Here is a 17,183-nt window from a genome sequence, read left to right on the forward strand (position 1 = left end):
GCTAGTCCTGTGTGCCGCTTGAGAGCAGTTTACATAAATTTCTCAATACTCACTCCTGAGGTCGCATATATTTTGAACGAAGATAAGGGAGACAAATGTGACTGATTTAATATATTACGACAATGCGGTTATACATGTAAGACTAACACAAAATATCTACAGCCTTTTGTCAACAGTGATAAAGTTACGAAATATATGCTACGTCGGAAGGCCACATATTGCTTAAAATAAAGTCTTAAATCAAAGATTATTTTTAACTACACCATTTGAAATAAAACAAATGGCAGTCTATGCCGTTTTATTACCGAAGTTTGATAAGGTGGTGAGTTTCATCAAACAATCGGAATCCCCTGCTTCCAAAATAATATTTTGACAGCGCTCCGTCAGACGGGCGTATTATGAAATGGTTTGTAGAAGTGTTTTACGGAACTAGACTCTTAATCAAACTCTGGTAAAAGACCGAAGGCGGGGCCCCGTAAGGGGCCTAGACTGTGCCATGTTTCATTTAAAATGGTGACTGAGAAATAGTGAAGTTATCTTTGTTGCAAGTCTTCATTCGAAGCAAACTATTGCCTTTCGATGTAGCATTTATGACGCAATTTATCACGTGGTATACACAAACTGATTATACGGTGGTGATGGTATCAATTGCTGTGGCTGGCTGTAGCTGCTACTGCTCTTTTAATTTTAAATTTTGTTTTTCTTATAAATGGCGTTTACGCATATGTTTGTTTCTCCATTTATTGGCTGAATGGTTACTGCAATTAAGGATTACTGAATTGTGATGTTGAGAGATTATAAATGCTGCAGGTCGATAAATACAGGAAATCAAGCATTCAAAATGTATGGAAAGAACTTGTCCTTAAACCGGCTTGGCTAAGAAATATTTTTACTTGCTTGTTTTAATACATGGGTTGTGATCCGTGGTGACCTATGTGAGAACCCCTTTTTATTCACTGTCATGTGTCTTATAAAAACAACAACAGTTTAAATAATTTGCTAATTCTAATACCCTCTGTTTTATATTACCTACGTTTTCTACTGGCCTTCTTCCTCAATATTATCTGTGCTACGATATGTATCGGTATATATATATATATATATATATATATATATATATATATATATATATATATATATATATATATATATATATATATATATTATTCTTGTATTGAAGGGATGATGTATATACAACGTTTATTAATAAATATGTTGAAAAATACAGACACCAGGCCCCAATTTCTCGAAACTTCTTAAGCTTAACAGGCTTAAGTCGCTTATTTCAATTAGCAAAAAAACATACTAATAATGATTTTGATAAATGAAAAATGGTTTCTTCTAATAAGCATACAGATTTTTATTATATAATTTATAAAAACTTTTAAAAGAGTAAATATATCGCATATTATAGAATAACAAAAATAGTGAGTTTAGCTTAATCCTGTTATAAGGGACTTAAGAAGTTTCGAGAAATTGGGGCCAGGGCATAAAAAGATATATATTATATTATAAATCTGAAATAAACATTCAGTCATATACATCATGCATGCATACATACAAAACTGATTGAGGCATAGTATTAGTATTTACAAGATATAGCACTGCATGGTGATAAAGATAATAGTATACACGCATACAAAAACAACTCGTTATTGATGAGCATGTTGATATCCAATGGGCGCGCTCTGTCGCTCCGGATATGCGCAAAACCGGTTATAAAACTGACCGTCACTAAGAAGTGCTTCGTGCCCAGGTTCGGTCGTGATGTTTCAATCGCTGCCCGTGTGTGTTCAGCCGGTGTAACGTTGCTAACTGGCCCAATAGAGCCCCCCTCCCCCGCTCCAGTCATTATTTTATAATTTATATAGAATAGTTAATACTCGGTCATAATATTATGACCGGGGGTCAGGCTAAACATAAGGTCATGCACCTTTAAAGGTTTCGTGATCTATGTTCTAAGTATTTTCTACCTTGTACCTTGAAGTTGCAGGGGTTTCAAGTTACAACAAATATAAGCAATAGAAACCCGACAGTGACTTGAATTGATATAAAGTATGTTAGTAATAGGTTAGGTTGGTGGTAAATATTATATAAATACAATCGGGGGGTCATTATTTTATAAGGGGTGTCAGTATTTTTATTGAAAGGGGTCATTATTCTATATAAAATAATGACTGTGGTCATTAGACTATCTGCGCATGCGCGCAGGTAGTCTTAAGACCACAAACTCCAAAGAACTACTTTTATTCATGTCGTTTTAACCCATTTTGTGTCTCAATGTGCTCTATGTTTAGCAGAATGACGTCGAAACCATAAAAATAGATTGGTTGTGTTGCAGTCCGAGTACGAGTTTCTGCTTGTTCGGATATTTCCGCGCTGTAATTATGTATCCTGGCGTTTTAATTTTAGCAGAATATAACTATTTTTAGATCGTTATATTTATCAGATTAATGAGGGTCAAGATAGGAGGCTCTGGTAGGAAGATAACATATTGATATTCACTATGAGTTTAGCCCATTATATTTCAGAAATGATTACCGACCGCAAGTGTCCCGTCGCCTGCAGGATTTGTTACCTGACGTAACCCTGAAGCACGCTTATTTGTAATGGGGCTTTTTAATTGACTTTTATGAGATAAGAAACAAATATAATTATTGTCTTTGTGTTAAAATAGTTGTATCTCAGGTTTCGCATTGCCAATGCTTCAAATACTATACATTGTAATTTACCTGCAACACAATAACAAGATACTATTCATTCTATGATATTAGGCGTTTATATTTCTAATGAGATGTTTTCATTTTTTGCATAAAAGCTTCGTTCCGGTGTATTCTTGGCATAGTTTAAGACATTAGGCTTTCAATTTTTAACAAGCACACATGTATGCCATGATACGACAGTGAGTCATGCATACGTTTGGTGAAGCAAAGTAGCTCGGTTTAAACCTGTTTAACATCCAAAGAGTACGAATCATTAATAAAAGCACTTATACTATTTCTACACAGGTACTTACATAAAACATTAATAACATTAAATATATCAATAAACTTTAAAAAGCACAATCATATTCTCATTCATAAAACAGACAAGTTCCGATAATCTAAAAATAGATTCAACTACATTAACTGACCGGTATTCTAAATATAGTTTCTACATACATTAACTGACCACATGTTTGTCCTCACCGCGGGAAAACGACCATCTGATAAGTTCTGCATTTTAAAAGGTATTATTGCTAAAGTTGCTCATAAAAATATAATTAATTAAAACGTGTAAGTTCATAAAACTTGTCTAACGTATGCTATTTAATCAAAACACCTTTAGACGCGATTGAAAAGAGCATTTACTGTTCCTTCAAATACATGGGGATACGTCGACTGAAGTGATAAGCTGTGTATTTTGAATGGAATTATTGCTGAAGTTGTCTGAAAAAAATTGACGATTTCCTAAACAAAACGTGTATGTTAATAAAAGGAAATTATATATATATATATATATATATATGTATTTTTCTATCGTATGGTATCTAATCAAAGCAACGAAAAACCTTAAGAAACGCTTGATAAGGGGCATGCATTGTACCACTATATACATGGGGATAGGGGATTACGACGATTGAAGTGACATTTACAAAAACAAAATGACACAAAACGCCATAAAGATATAGATATGTTTGTTTCCTCGCCCAGTGTGGGCACAAGCACTCTCGGCACATTTTTAACTTTTATAAAATTTGCAACTCTCACATATTTGCCCGCAGATAGTCTTTCAGCGCCTCGCACTTTGATTATTATGAGTGTATTTATGTACAAAACAGCGAAGGCTCTTACATCTGTTGGTAAAATATATAGTCATACTCTGTTTGTTATGTTGTGTATATGTTAATCGAAATGCATTATACCAACCGTAAAGAATTAGTCATTGATTAGTTTTATGTTTTAAGGAAAGAGCAATAATGCAGGCGAAGTTTCCACAGAGTAAAGACCACTTGAACTGTAAGTTACCCTTAAATGACTACGAACTAAACATCAGTAATTTGCATTTAATTATAAGGGAGATAACTCTTCTACCTCTAGTGCCTAATTCCTTTTCGGTAATTCTTTGCTTGATTTCCTTAATTTGGCGCTCACATTCTTTGTTAGAATTCAAGCCGCGGAAACGGTCGTCGAATATTTTTATTGTATTATTAAACACAATCGCAATGTACATTAAGGAGTTTTAAGTATTAAAATGTTAATGCAAAGTTTTAACAGTAAGTTTAGCTTTAAGTTTTGACACTTCAATGAAAAAGACATCAATACATACAACAGTTTACAGGGTAATGAGTGTGTGTGTTTTTTTCAAAACATTTAATGCCTTGAAAATGGATCCCCATGAACCCAAACATTTGTTTCGGTTTACAGGATATGTCAGGAGAAATCAGGTAGTACACGAGTTTATATTAGTAAACTATCGTTTTGCAATGTAGCGTACACATGTCCTGGGCGATTGGAATGCAGCGTTTAAAGATGATGAGTGTCAGATAATTTCTATCATACGTATGTCCGGTAAAAATATCAGAACTACGTACTTGTATTAAAACGCAATTCCGATATCTTAGTTTAATGGCAAGCACGCATGCAAATCTCAATGAAAACAAAAAAAAACGGCGTTTGAATTATAAAATGTGACGTAATTTCAAATAGAATGACGTCATAACTTTTTTTAAAAATAATTATCACGTTATAATTATCGACTTTATAACCTGTTGTGATACATAAAGAATGTGACGTCATGTTAACTGGTTGTTTTACAAAATTAAGAGAAAAGCTATTTGCCAAACCAAAGCTATGATACTACTAGATCCTGGCTGACACCAAAGCTATAATACTACCACATCCTGGCTGACACCAAAGCTATAATACTACCACATCCTGGCTGACACCAAAGCTATAATACTACCACATCCTGGCTGACACCAAAGCTACATGTATGATACTACCACATCCTGGCTGACACCAAAGCTATGATACTACCATATCCTGGATGACACCAAGCTATGATACTACCACATCCTGGCTGACACCAAAGCTATGATACTATCTTAATCTGGCTGACACCAAAGCTATGATACTACCATATCCTGGATGACACCAAGCTATGATACTACCACATCCTGGCTGACACCAAAGCTATGATACTATCTTAATCTGGCTGACACCAAAGCTATGATACTACCACATCCTGGCTGACACTAAAGCTATGATACTACCATATCCTTGCTGACACCAAAGCTATAATACCTTATCCTGGCTGACACCAAAGCTATGATACTACCACAACCTGGCTGACACCAAAGCTATGATACTACCACATCCTGGCTGACACCAAAGCTATGATACTACCACAACCTGGCTGACACCCAAAGCTATGATACTACCACATCCTGGCTGACACCAAAGCTATGATACTTCCACATCCTGGCTGACACGAAAGCTATGATACTACCACATCCTGGCTGGCATCAAAGCTATAATACTACCACATCCTGGCTGACACCAAAGCTATGATACTACCACATCCTGGCTGACACCAAAACTATGATACTACCACATCCTGGCTGACACGAAAGCTATGATACTACCACATCCTGGCTGACACCAAAGCTATGATATTACCTTAACCTGGCTGACACCAAAGCTATGATACTACCATATCCTGGCTGACACCAAAGCAATGATACTACCACATCCTGGCTGACACCAAAGCTATGATACTACCACATCCTGGCTGACACCAAAGCTATAACACTACCTTAACCTGGCTGACACCAAAGCTATGATACTACCACATCCTGGCTGACACCAAAGCTATGATACTACCACATCCTGGCTGACACCAAAGCTATGATACTACCTTAACCTGGCTGACACCAAAGCTATGATACTACCACAACCTGGCTGACACCAAAGCTATGATACTACCACATCCAGGCTGACACCCAAGCTATGATATTACCACATCCTGGCTGACACCAAAGCTATGACACTACCACATCCTGGCTGACACCAAAGCTATGATACTACCACATCCTGGCTGACAACAAAGCTATGATACTACCTTAACCTGGCTGACACCAAAGCTATGATACTACCACATCCTGGCTAACACCAAAGCTATGATACTACCACATCCTGGCTGACACCAAAGCTATGATACTACCACATCCTGGCTGACACCAAAGCTATGATACTACCACATCCTGGCTGACACCAAAGCTATGATACTACCACATCCTGGCTGACACCAAAGCTATGATACTACCTTAACCTGGCTGACAACAAAGCTATGATACTACCACATCCTGGCTGACACCAAAGCTATGATACTACCATATCCTTGCTGACACCAAAGCTATAATACCTTATCCTGGCTGACACCAAAGCTATGATACTACCACAACCTGGCTGACACCAAAGCTATGATACTACCACAACCTGGCTGACACCAAAACTATGATACTACCACATCCTGGCTGACACGAAAGCTATGATACTACCACATCCTGGCTGACACCACAACTATGATACTACCACATCCTGGCTGACATCAAAGCTATGATACTACCACAACTTGGCTGACACCAAAGCTATGCTACTACCATATCCTTGCTGACACCAAAGCTATGATACTACCACAACCTGGCTGACACCAAAGCTATGATACTACCACAACCTGGCTGACACCAAAACTATGATACTACCACATCCTGGCTGACACCAAAGCTATGATACTACCACATCCTGGCTGACACCACAACTATGATACTACCACATCCTGGCTGACACCAAAGCTATGATACTACCACAACTTGGCTGACACCAAAGCTATGCTACTACCATATCCTTGCTGACACCAAAGCTATGATATTACCACATCCTGGCTGACACCAAAGCTATGATACTACCACATCCTGGCTGACACCAAAGCTATGATACTACCACATCCTGGCTGGCACCAAAGCTATAATACTACCACATCCTGGCTGACACCAAAGCTATGATACTACCACATCCTGGCTGACACCAAAGCTATGATACTACCTTAACCTGGCTGACACCAAAGCTATGATACTACCATATCCTGGCTGACACCAAAGCTATGATACTACCACATCCTGGCTGACACCCAAAACTATAATACCTTATCCTGGCTGACACCAAAGCTATGATACTACCACATCCTGGCTGACACCAAAGCTATGATACTACCACATCCTGGCTGACACCAAAGCTATGATACTACCACATCCTGGCTGACACCAAAGCTATGATACTACCTTAACCTGGCTGACACCAAAGCTATGATACTACCATATCCTGGCTGACACCAAAGCTATGATACTACCACATCCTGGCTGACACCAAAGCTATAATACCTTATCCTGGCTGACACCAAAGCTATGATACTACCACATCCTGGCTGACACCAAAGCTATGATACTACCACATCCTGGCTGACACCAAAGCTATGATACTACCACATCCTGGCTGACACCAAAGCTATGATATTACCTTAACCTGGCTGACACCAAAGCTATGATACTACCATTTCCTGGCTGACACCAAAGCAATGATACTACCACATCCTGGCTGACACCAAAGCTATGATATTACCTTAACCTGGCTGACACCAATGCTATAATACTACCTTAACCTGGCTGACACCAAAGCTATGATACTACCACATCCTGGCTGACACCAAAGCTATGATACTACCACATCCTGGCTGACACCAAAGCTATGATACTACCTTAACCTGGCTGACACCAAAGCTATGGTACTACCACAACCTGACTGACACCAAAGCTATGATACTACCACATCCAGGCTGACACCCAAGCTATGATACTACCACATCCTGGCTGACACCCAAAGCTATAATACCTTATCCTGGCTGACACCAAAGCTATGATACTACCATATCCTGGCTGACACCAAAGCTATGATACTACCACATCCTGGCTGACACCAAAGCTACGATACTACCACATCCTGGCTGACACGAAAGCTATGATACTACCACATCCTGGCTGACACCAAAGCTATGATACTACCTTAACCTGGCTGACACCAAAGCTATGATACTACCACATCCTGGCTGACACCAAAGCTATGATACTACCACATCCTGGCTGACACCAAAGCTATGATACTACCACATCCTGGCTGACATCAAAGCTATGATACTACCACATCCTGGCTGGCACCAAAGCTATGATACTTCCACATCCTGGCTGACACCAAAGCTACAATACCTTATCATGGCTGACACCCAAGCTATAATACTACCACAACCTGGCTGACACCACAACTATGATACAACCACAACCTGGCTGACACCCAAAGCTATAATACCTTATCCTGGCTGACACCCAAGCTATAATACTACCACAACCTGGCTGACACCAAAGCTATGATATTACCACATCCTGGCTGACACCAAAGCTATGATACTACCACATCCTGGCTGACACCGAAGTTATAATACTACCACATCCTGGCTGACACCAAAGCTATGATACTACCACATCCTGGCTGACACCAAAGCTATGATACTACCACAACCTGGCTGACACCCAAAGCTATAATACCTTATCCTGGCTGACACCAAAGCTATGATACAACCACATCCTGGCTGACACCAAAGCTATGATACTACCACATCCTGGCTGACACCAAAGCTATGATACTACCACATCCTGGCTGACACCAAAGCTATGATACTACCACATCCTGGCTGACACCAAAGCTATGATACTACCACAACCTGGCTGACACCCAAAGCTATAATACCTTATCCTGGCTTACACTAAAGCTATGATACTACCACATCCTGGCTGACACCAAAGCTATGATACTACCACATCCTGGCTGACACCAAAGCAATGATACTACCACATCCTGGCTGACACCAAAGCTATGATACTACCACATCCTGGCTGACACGAAAGCTATGATACTACCACATCCTGGCTGACACCAAAGCTATGATACTACCTTAACCTGGCTGACACCAAAGCTATGATACTACCACATCCTGGCTGACACCAAAGCTATGATACTACCACATCCTGGCTGACACCAAAGCTACGATACTACCACATCCTGGCTGACATGAAAGCTATGATACTACCACATCCTGGCTGACACCAAAGCTATGATACTACCTTAACCTGGCTGACACCAAAGCTATGATACTACCACATCCTGGCTGACACCAAAGCTATGATACTACCACATCCTGGCTGACACCAAAGCTATGATACTACCACATCCTGGCTGACATCAAAGCTATGATACTACCACATCCTGGCTGGTACCAAAGCTATGATACTTCCACATCCTGGCTGACACCAAAGCTACAATACCTTATCCTGGCTGACACCCAAGCTATAATACTACCACAACCTGGCTGACACCACAACTATGATACAACCACAACCTGGCTGACACCCAAAGCTATAATACCTCATCCTGGCTGACACCCAAGCTATAATACTACCACAACCTGGCTGACACCAAAGCTATGATATTACCACATCCTGGCTGACACCAAAGCTATGATACTACCACATCCTGGCTGACACCGAAGTTATAATACTACCACATCCTGGCTGACACCAAAGCTATGATACTACCACATCCTGGCTGACACCAAAGCTATGATACTACCACAACCTGGCTGACACCCAAAGCTATAATACCTTATCCTGGCTGACACCAAAGCTATGATACAACCACATCCTGGCTGACACCAAAGCTATAATACTTCCACAACCTGGCTGACACCAAAGCTATGATACTACCACATCCTGGCTGACACCAAAGCTATGATACTACCACATCCTGGCTGACACCAAAGCTATGATACTACCACATCCTGGCTGACACCAAAGCTATGATACTACCACAACCTGGCTGACACCCAAAGCTATAATACCTTAACCTGGCTGACACTAAAGCTATGATACTACCACATCCTGGCTGACACCAAAGCTATGATACTACCACATCCTGGCTGACACCAAAGCTATGATACTACCACAACCTGGCTGACACCAAAGCTATGATACTACCACAACCTGGCTGACACCAAAACTATGATACTACCACATCCTGGCTGACACGAAAGCTATGATACTACCACATCCTGGATGACACCAAAGCTATGATACTACCACAACCTGGCTGACACGAAAGCTATGATACTACCACATCCTGACTGACACCAAAACTATGAAACTACCACATCCTGGCTGACACCAAAGCTATGTTAATACCTTATCCTGGCTGACACCAAAGCTATGATACTACCACAACCTGGCTGACACCAAAGCTATGATACTACCACATCCTGGCTGACACCAAAGCTATGATACTACCACATCCTGGCTGACACCAAAGCTATGATACTACCATATCCTTGCTGACACCAAAGCTATAATACCTTATCCTGGCTGACACCAAAGCAATGATACTACCACAACCTGGCTGACACCAAAGCTATGATACTACCACAAACTGGCTGACACCAAAGCTATGTTAAAACCTTATCCTGGCTGACACGAAAGCTATGATACTACCACATCCTGGCTGACACCACAACTATGATACTACCACATCCTGGCTGACACCAAAGGTATGATACTACCACAACCTGGCTGACACCAAAGCTATGATACTACCACAACCTGGCTGACACCAAAACTATGATACTACCACATCCTGGCTGACACCAAAGCTATGATACTACCACATCCTGGATGACACCAAAGCTATGATACTACCACAACCTGGCTGACACCAAAGCTATGATACTACCACATCCTGACTGACACCAAAACTATGAAACTACCACATCCTGGCTGACACCAAAGCTATGTTAATACCTTATCCTGGCTGACACCAAAGCTATGATACTACCACAACCTGGCTGACACCAAAGCTCTGATACTACCACATCCTGGCTGACACCAAAGCTATGATACTACCACATCCTGGCTGACACCCAAAGCTATGATACTACCATATCCTGGCTGACACCAAAGCTATAATACCTTATCCTGGCTGACACCTAAGCTATGATACTTCAACAACCTGGCTGACACCAAAGCTATGATACTACCACAACCTGGCTGACACCAAAGCTATGATACTACCACATCCTGGCTGACACCAAAGCTATGATACTACCACATCCTGGCTGACACCAAAGCTATGATACTACCACATCCTGGCTGACACAAAAGCTATGATACTACCACAACCTGGCTGACACCAAAGCTGAGATACTACCACAACCTGGCTGACACCAAAGCTATGATACTACCACATCCTGGCTAACACCAAAGCAATGATACTACCACATCCAGGCTGACACCAAAGCTATGATACTACCACAACCTGGCTGACACCAAAGCTATGATACTACCACAACCTAGCTGACACCAAAGCTATGATACTACCACAACCTGACTGACACCAAAGCTATGATACTACCACAACCTGGCTGACACGAAAGCTATGATACTACCACATCCTGGCTGACACGAAAGCTATGATACTACCACATCCTGGCTGTCACAAAAACTATGATACTACCACATCCTGGCTGACACCAAAGCTATAATACTACCACATCCTGGCTGACACAAAAGCTATGATACTACCACATCCTGGCTGACACCAACACTATGATACAACCACATCCTGGCTGACACCAAAGCTATGTTAATACATTATCCTGGCTGACACCAAAGCTATGATACTACCACAACCTGGCTGACACCAAAGCTTTGATACTACCACATCCTGGCTGACACGAAAGCTATGATACTACCACATCCTGACTGACACCAAAGCTGTGATACTACCACATCCTGGCTGACATCAAAGCTATGATACTGCCACATCCTGGATGACACCAAAACTATGATACTACCACATCCTGGCTGACACGAAAGCTATGATACTACCACATCCTGGCTGACACCAAAACTATGATACTACCACATCCTGGATGACACCAAAGCTATGTTAATACCTTATCCTGGCTGACACCAAAGCTATGATACTACCACAACCTGGCTGACACCAAAGCTATGATACTACCACATCCTGGCTGACACCAAAGGTATGATACTACCACAACCTGGCTGACACCAAAGCTATGTTAATACCTTATCCTGGCTGACACCAAAGCTATGTTAATACCTTATCCTGGCTGACACCAAAGCTATGTTAATACTTATCCTGGCTGACACCAAAGCTATGATACTACCACATCCTGGCTGACACCAAAGTTATGCTCCGGACAAAAACAAAGGGTAATAGCTCTGTAATTTGCAAAAAAAACAGAGTTTTGTCTTGTAAAGTGCATTTCCTGTAGTCATGCTCTACCATTGTATGAAGTTTCAATTCATTCCATCCAGTAGTTTTCAAGTCATTGTCCTGACAAAATATTGACAACGAAAACACACAACAAGAGGGCCATAAGGGCCCTAAAACGCTCACCTAAGCAAAAGGCCATTACTCCGTGATAAAGCATTAATAAAAATGTTGCATTTTAAACAATTCTTTACTGATGATGATGCCTTGTTTTATATTTGTAAAGGGTCGTGCAATGAAGCTACCTGTAAAGTTTCATTGAAATCGGCCTGTTAGTTTCACCTCAACCCTTTTCTGATGGTCTTCCAAAACAAGAAGTCGGCCATTTTGTTGTTGTTGTTGATCAATCTCAATGCCTTGTTGTATTTTTGTAGAGGGTTATGTAATGAGGCTTCCTGTAAAGATTCAGTGAATTTGGCCTGGTAGTTTCACCTCAACCCTTTTCTGATGGTCCCCGTCTTCGACTGCTTTCGCTAATCGATAAAGGCGAGCCGGGTACTACGTCATTTAGACAGAACAATGTCTGGCTAGCGCTTGTGATAAATCGCATTTTGCAGAATTTTCGTTTTGTACTGTTTCTCTTGACAAGAATACCGGTTTTAATGTGTATATAAAGGGCCACTGCATCTATGAGCCAGGTATTTTGATTGTAGCTTACGAAGGAGTTAGCTTCAATAATGAGCGATCAGGGGTACTTTTTTATTATTTTGACATTTCATGTGTATCCCTGTAACGCTACAACTCTATACCATTTAACACCGGGCAAAAGAATATATAATAATATTATGCATCGATGTTGAATAATAATGATATAATTGTTACAAATGTACCTGACAGTGATCTTAACTGGATTCAATTTGTCGTTAGAGTCGTTATTTTCACATAAATATACTCTGGGTCACGAAATGAGCGTAGCTACAATAATGAGCGATCAGGGATACTTTTTTATTATTTTGACATTTCATGTGTATCCCTGTAACGAGTCTGCCTTAGTAAAAAAATCGTCAAAAGACTCGTTGACGGCCATTTAGGTGGACTAACGAAGGAGTTATAATTTTCAACGAGAGTTGGTCCTTGTTTACATTTTCCCCCGGCAAACATTCTTCACTTATTTCATATAACAAAATGATTGCTTTAAATGGTACACACACAAACATTTATCTTTTATTATCACTTTTAAATGATTAAAATGTAAATAATAGGCGGTCAACAACGGGTTGTTCCATATAACATTCAACAAAGAAATGTTAATGGTTAAAATTGTGCATGCTTATAATTAAGACATGTTCAACTTTTGAAACGAATGCAATTTGTCTATATATCTTGAAGTTTATTTGGATTTTCGCACGAGTAATATAAGCCTCACTAGCGGTGGATGGAAGCAGTGCTCTTTAGTGAGGCAAAAACTACCTACTCACCGGTCATGTGACTGACCAGACAAAACGTCCCGATTTATATCGGTCGATACCACATAGCTAAAGATGTTTTGTTTATTTGAGTTTAACAATGTCTGCCCGCGCCCATTGCCATTTGGCTTCATTATGGCTTGGTCCCGCCGTGACGCCATCACAACTAAAATTGTGTTTAAATGCCATAAGTGACATGAGATAAGGGGCAGCAATTCGCAATCACATCCAGACGTTGGAAGCCTTGAAGAACTTGAGTGAGATACAAGAGATTCGGGTACAATTCATTAGCTCTTTGCGAAGAGACCTTTTGGTTCTTTAACGTGCTCGGTGTAAAGCACCGATACACGGGACACAACTTTCCTGGGTTGAACCAGTACTGTGTACACCACTTTTCCAAGCACTAACCTTGAAATGCCGAGCAATGCAAGGGAGCTTCTTGTATTAATTTTTAAACGTCTTTCGGTATGCCGCGGCCCGACATCGAACCCACGACCATCTCCCGCTCCGTAGGCAAACGCCTTAACCACTAGGCCACGAAGACGGTACCCATAGCTAAAGAACTTCATTGAACACGTTATTATATATTACCTTATGGGACGTTTTAAAGCTGCACTTTCACAGATTAAACGTTTTGACAACTTTTATATTTTTTGTCTTGGTACGAGCCAATTCATGTGACCATGCATGTAAACCAATCATATAAGACTGCTGACAAAAATTAGATCGCATATTTGTACATTTTAGTTTAAAAAAATGATGTTTTATGCGGGGGTTTTTAACCTGTAAGTAACAATTAACCCATAAAACATAAATTTTCTGACAAAAATATGAAAAATCTGCGATCTAATCATTTGTCAGCAGTCTTCAAGTATATCACCTGTTTGCATTCATCATTTCGCAAATATTGGCTGATTCCAAGACAAACAATAAAAAAGTGGTCAACTCTTTAAATCTGTAAGAGGGCAGCTTTAACATTTTGAAATTTATATTTTGACCACATATTTTAAATCACTTAACCAACTTTGTTTTGGAAAAAAAGTGCATTTATCCAGCTACAGTCGAAACCCGTTGTCTCGAGCCCCCAGGGACCGGGGAAAATACCTCGAGCCTCGGAAAATTCGAGCCAAGCGGGAATGCTAACGTTCAGTGTATAGAAATCGATCCTTTACACACAGTTCGAGCCAACGAGGAGATTTTAAAAGCAGAGCGAATTCGAGCCAACGAGGTTCGACTGTATATTATATTGCACAAACGTACTTTAATATAATATCATTTTTTTTTAAATAATTCTAATTCTAATTACAAATAATTTGATCTCGCAAATCCTTTTCAGGTTCATTTCCAATTATGTTTTAAATATAATTCTAATTGTCGTTTATTCGATATACTTTATTAAAGTTTATATAAACCAGTTTATTAATTGGTGCCTTTTAAAAAGTAGGTTTTTACATTTATATTATATATACAATGCGTACTTTCAATGCTTTCCATTTATTCAAATAAATGCCTAAATAGACCATTGACGCCAACATCTTTCCTACATTTTCCATTTATCGTCGCTTTGTGACTTCCTCGGCACCCAGTGTATAATACACTGGGTGCCGAGGATGCTTTCTGATCGATTTAGGTAATACCTGCCTGCCTCTGTTTCTCTTTTTATTTTCATCTGTCCATCTCTGTGATATGCTGACCTCATTGATTATTCATAACTGCCACGTGCTTGTGCTCCGTTTACTTTCGTAGGCTGTCGGGACTGCTCGGAATAAATCCGAGTATGCCATAGCGGATTTTTTGGTAACCACCAAAAATAAAATAAGGTCTTAAAATCGAGTAAATCTTGACACGAAATTTCGCACAACGCTATATTAAAGATGTAATCATTTACGATATGAACGTGTTTGTAGAATATAGCAGATATATCGGGAATAAATCTTGATGACGCAACACAGGTTGTTGAAGCAGGCGATGGGGCTTACCCCCGTCGCCATGACATTCGAGCTTCAGCTTTATGGAGCCGTGTCGCACGGTATTAAAGGCGGGGCACTGGTCTAGACACGTCACGTAGACGTCGCTGCCACATTCGATATTGTACAGAACAGTCTCTTAAGCAAAGCTTAACTCTCACAGATGGAACGTTTTGATAGCCATAAAACATTGATTTTCGAATGGAACTATGAATATCTACGATGTTACTTTTTGTCAGCAATCTTATATCATTGGTTTGCAGATATTTACGAAAAAATGCCTCTTTCCAAGACAACAAATAAAAAAAAGTTGTTAAAATGGCCAGTCTGTGAGAGTGCAGCTTTAAAGGTTTAAGGACGTTGTTTTGCAGCTTGATTTTTTCTGAAATACCCATTGGCAAGGGAAGTCCATTTTCTTTAGTTTTGTGAATGTGCTTTGTCAATATAGGATAACCTTTTCATATACTGTACAGAAACATTCATGATATCAAAGAAACTGGCCGATAACTAGCTTAAGGTCAATCCCGAAGTGAACCCAGTGCCTGCATTGATTACGAGTTCAATTATAACCTTTATCTAACTTGGGGTTTTCTTCTTGCAAGTTTTTTTTATGACATTATTCATCTCCGTGAATGTAACTAGTTTAGTAATAGTGTTCGTGGCATACGTATCTTCTTGCAAACAGTCATTCAATTTGTATTGTAGCCTTGTATCTACCTAATCAGCCGAAGTATTCGCAAAAAAATATTTTCGAGAAATGGTGTTTGAATCCCCCAGCGACCTCTTCGTGTTTGTAAAACAGTTCCTCAGCGGAAATACAATTACATATTTTAAAGTTTTTGCGACTTCTTGCTAGCAATACTTTTTAAAATGTTCTATGATCCAATTCAGGGGCTTTATCAAGGTCAGCAAACACTTTGTGTTCATGCATATCACGGTGTTGTCGCTGTGTGCGCTTGGCGTTCTTATAGTGCCGTGGAGTCTGTGAGTGGACGTCGCGGGTATGACTATGATCGTACCATTCTTTCTTCACACGCCGGGCATGTGCATAGGAACACTTTACGTACACAGACCAGTATGCTTCTACGTGCTCGTTAAGGTGCTGACAGGAAGTTGGGCCGTGGCTGAACTTAGTGCACTGACGAGTCTTTAACTCGTCCGGATCGCGCGTTACTGTACTGTTACAGAGTTTGTCAATAAGGGTATTGGCTATAAATGATTCATAATTTACCAAATGAGCACTTCGTCCATGATATACACTGTCTTTTACTGATCTTATCGGATTTATTGATTGACGCTTGTTTTTTTAAAAGGAACTTATATAGGCAGGTGGTCTAACGTTAGAATTTGATCAGGGAATCGAGCGCGGTATGAGCACA

This window comes from Mya arenaria, chromosome 15, assembly GCF_026914265.1.
Source record: "Mya arenaria isolate MELC-2E11 chromosome 15, ASM2691426v1".
NCBI lineage: Eukaryota > Metazoa > Mollusca > Bivalvia > Myida > Myidae > Mya > Mya arenaria.